Raw genomic sequence first — 3,646 nt, forward strand, 5'->3', positions numbered from 1 at the left:
TTTTTTTTTTTTGCAGTTTTTAGCCAGGGCTGGGTTTGAACCCACCACCTCCAGCATCTGGGGCTGGGGCCCTACTCCTTTGAGCCATAGGCACCACCCTGATTGATTTTTTAAATAATAAGCCAGCCTTTCATCCCTGGAATAAAACTCATTTAATTTTACTATAAAAGGTTTTTTATTTTTTTTAACATTGCTGAAATCTATTTGCTATTTTTTTAAAAGATACTTGTGTCTTATTTGTGAGAAATTTTGGTGTATAGTATAGTTTTCTTTTCTGTACCACTTTTGTCTGATTTTAGTATTAGAGTAATATTGGCTTTATAAAATGAATGGGAAGTGTTCTCTCCTCTTCTGTTTTCTGGAAGAGAAAATGTAGGATTTGCATAATTTTTTAAATGTTTGGTAGGAATGTCCTGTGAGATAATCTGGGCCAGAAGATTGCTTTTGGAGAAGTTTTAAAACTATAAATTCAACTTATTTTTTAATTATAAGGTTATTCAAATTATCTACCTCCTATTGGGTGAATTGTGATGCTTTGTATTTTTTCAAGAAGTGGTCCTTTTCATCTAAATTGTCAAATTGATGTGTGTAGAGTTTTTTGTAGTAGTCCCTTATTGTCTTTTTGTTGTCTGCAGGATCTGTAGTTATTCCCCCTATTCCACTCCTGGTATTAGTAATTTGTATCTTTTCTATTTTTTACTTTTTCAGTCTTGCTAAAGGTTTGTCAGTCGTACCGATTTTTTCAAAGAATCAGTTATTTGGTTAATTGATTTTTCTATTTTTCTTCTATGTCCAATTTCATTGATTTCTGCTCCTTATTTCTTTTACCTTGCCTTTGATTTGTTCTTGAGGTGAGAGCTTTGGGACTTTTCCTCTTTTTCTAATGTATTGCATTTAGTGCTATATATTTCCTTCTCAGGATTGCTTTGACTGGGTCCCACAAATTTTGATACATTATATTTCTAATTTTGTTCAGTTCAATGTATTTTTAAAATTTCCTTTGAGACTTCCTTCTTGACTTATGTATTATTTAGATGTGTGTTTTTTAGTTTTCAATTATTTGGAGATTTTCTTGTTAATCTTTCTGCTAATGATTTCTAGTTTGACACACTGTGCATGATTTCAATCCTTAAAGTTTGTTTTATGACCCAAGGCATGGTCTATTTTGGCATATGCTCTTTGGTACATGAAGAGAATATGTTTTCTGCTGTTGCTGGGTGGAACATTTTATAAATGATGATTAGACCTTGTTGGTTGATGGTGTTTTTGAGTTCTTCTATATATTTGCTGATTCTCTGTCTAGTTGATCTAATAATTGTTGAGAGAGGTGTTGAAGTATGCAATTTGCATAGGTATCTCTTTAGTTCTCTTATATTTTGCAGCTCTATTGTTTGGTGTATACATATTTAAGATTGCTATTACCAATTAAGATTGGCAGATTAACTCTTTTATCTTTATATGATAGCCCTCTCTGAAATTTTTCTTTGCTCTGAAGTCTGCCTTATCTGATATTAATATAGCCACTCCTGCTTTCTTTTCATTAATATTTGCATGATATATATTTTATACCTTTTTACTTTTAACTCACTATACTATTGGAAGTGAGTTTCTTGTAGGCAGCATATGATTGAGTCATTTTAAACGCATTGCCAGTCTCTCTCTCTTAAAAATGTATTTGGACCACTTACATTTAACATCATTATTTACATACTGGGCCTTAAGTCTGTTGTGGGTTTGGGGGAGTTTGTTTTTTGCTTTCTGTTTGTCCTATTTTTTATTTCATTTTTTGTTTCCTGCCTTCCATTTTGATTTACCTATAGTGTTTTTCACTGTATCTCTTTGTATAGCTTTTTTAGTGATTGATCTAGGTATTACATTATGTACACAACTTATCAAATCTACTGGTGTTATGTTGCCAGTTCAAGTGAAATATAGAAAACTTATCTCCCTTTATTTACATCTTTACCCTACACTTATAATATAATTGTTTTAATATTTCCTCTGCATACCAATTGATGTTATCGTTTTCACTTCATCTATCAAATGTAATTTTAAAAACTGAAGAATAGAAGGGAAAATGTATTTACCCTCCTTTTTTGCTTATTGTGTTCCTTCTTATGCTCCAACTTTTTTTTTTAATTATCATTTCCTTTCCTGATGCTCCAAATGGTTTTCTTCTGCGTTTCCTGTCTGTTTAGAGAACTTCCTTAGCCATTCTTTTAGATTCAGTCAGCTGGTGACAGATTCTTAGTTTTCCTTCATTTGAAGAAGTCTTGATTTCCCCTTCCTGCCTAAAGGATATTTTCACTTGGAAGAGGAGAATTGACAGTTCTTTTATTGAAAAATATTGTACCACTTTTTTATGGCTCCCATGTTTTCTCATGAGAAATCAATTATCATTCATATAGCTTTTCTTCTGGTTTCCTCTGGCTTATTTCAAGATTTTCCTCTTGATCTTTAGTTTTCAGTAGTTTAATCATGATGTGTCTTGGTGTGGATTTCTTTGGACTTATCCTGTTTGGGGTTTTCTCAGCTTCTTGAATCTATAAGTTTATGTTTCATGTCGAATTTGAGAAGTCTTAAATCATCATTTGAGTGCTTTTCAGCTTCATCTTCTTCCTCCTCTCCTTCTGGGACTCCAATGAGATAATGTTAGATCTTTTGTTATAGACCCACAAGACCCTGAATCTCTGTTCCTTTTTGTTCATTACCAGTCTATTTTCAACCTGTTATTAAGCCTGGTTGATTTCTATTATTTTACCTTGTAGTCCACTGGTTTTTTTCTCTGTCCCCTCCTTTCTACTATTGGGTTCAATTATTGAGGCTTTAACTTTTGTTATATTTTTAAGTTTTAAAACGCCCATTTGGTTCTTCCTTATATATTCTATCTCTTTGTTAAAGCTTTCTACTTTTTCATTTGTGTCAAGTGTGTTCCCAAGTTGCTTTTTGACACGTCTTTATCATGGTGACTTTGACATCCTTATTATATAATTTTAACATTCCTGTCATCTTGGTATTGGCATCTATCAATCAACCTTTTTTTCCTTCAGTGTGAGATCTTCCTGGTTCTTGCTATGATGAGTGGTTTTCACTTGAAACTGGGCTATGTATCCTATTTTAAACCTCTGTTTTAGCTGGCCTTTTTTCTTTTCTTTTCTTTTCTTTTTTTTTTTTTTTTGTTGGTCATTGCTTTTAATTAGTAGATGAGATGAGAAAAGAAGCCATAAAAAATATGGAATGCTTCACAAATTTGCATGTCATCCTTGTGCAGGGGCCACGCTAATCTCTGTATTGTTCCAATTTTAGTGTATGTGCTGCCGAAGTGAACACTGGCCTTTTTTCTTAAGACGGCTCCAACAGAGGAGAGGAGACACTGCCTCATTATTGCCAGGAGGAGGTGGAAGACCAGATTCCCCACTCAGCTTTCTGTTGATATTTGAATAATACTTCTCATTACGGCTGAGCAGAAGTGGGAGTTCCATCTCCCCAGGTGGTCTCCACTGACCCTGAGGTGGGGGTTGCCTTGTTACCATTAGATAATGGTAGAAGTCTAGAACCCCTTTTAGCCCTCAGATACCACCCAAGCAGGGATAGAGAAAGCCACTTCATTACTTCTGGTTATACTTCTGGAAGTTCAGGCTCCATG

The 3,646-nt window shown here is 34.0% G+C and overlaps 1 non-coding gene across 1 annotated transcript; it reads right to left on the reverse strand.

Annotated features, from left to right (window-relative positions):
• Window positions 1–3,226: 3,226 nt before the first annotated feature.
• Window positions 3,227–3,330, reverse strand: LOC111724083. Its single transcript, XR_002772450.1, has one exon. It is a non-coding gene; the product is annotated as a U6 spliceosomal RNA (small nuclear RNA).
• Between the last annotated feature and the right edge of the window lie 316 nt (window positions 3,331–3,646).

The sequence above is a fragment of the Otolemur garnettii genome, unplaced genomic scaffold, assembly GCF_000181295.1.
Source record: "Otolemur garnettii isolate 467f Iridium unplaced genomic scaffold, OtoGar3 scaffold00018, whole genome shotgun sequence".
NCBI lineage: Eukaryota > Metazoa > Chordata > Mammalia > Primates > Galagidae > Otolemur > Otolemur garnettii.